Source organism: Antrostomus carolinensis, unplaced genomic scaffold, assembly GCF_000700745.2.
Source record: "Antrostomus carolinensis isolate BGI_N321 unplaced genomic scaffold, ASM70074v2 scaffold24929, whole genome shotgun sequence".
Lineage (NCBI taxonomy): Eukaryota > Metazoa > Chordata > Aves > Caprimulgiformes > Caprimulgidae > Antrostomus > Antrostomus carolinensis.
Genome location: NW_010336843.1, coordinates 1 through 626, shown reverse-complemented (window position 1 = coordinate 626; position 626 = coordinate 1).

Here is a 626-nt window from a genome sequence, read left to right as displayed (position 1 = left end):
CACCCCAGCCAATGAAGTGGAAGGAAAGAAAGGGGAGGAAGGGAGGAGGAAGAGAAAGAAAGACAAAAAGAAACACAGAAACATTCATAACCGAAATTAAAACACGGTTTGAATTTTATTTTTTATTTCTTTAAGGGGAGGGGTGGAGGAGGAAAAGGAGAGGGAAAAGAAAAAAGTTTGGTCATCATTTTTAGGCTGGTGATGGCACATCCCAGCTGCTAAGCCTCCTTCTCCACAACAAATGGAGAGAGAGAGAGTTTTTCTCGGGCTGAAGACATAGCAAGATAGGGAAAGTTTAAAAAATCATTTTTAAGAGAAAGGGAGAGAGAAAGAGAGAGGGAGAGAGGGGAGAGAAACCCATCCCTGGACTTACAGGTGGGGCATATGGAGCCGGGCAGCCCCGGGGATGAGCCGGCAGGGAAACTTGAAATGGCAAATATTTTGAAGGAAGATGAAAAAAAAAAAAAAAAAGAGGGGGAGAGGGAAGGAGGGAGGTCAGCCGGTGCTACAGCAATGCGATTAACCAGCGGAGAGGGGGAGAGAAAAACTTGATCCACCGGTTCCTTACGAATCGGAACGAAACCGGGGGGAGAGGAGGGGATGTGGGGAGGGATGGGGTGAGGGGA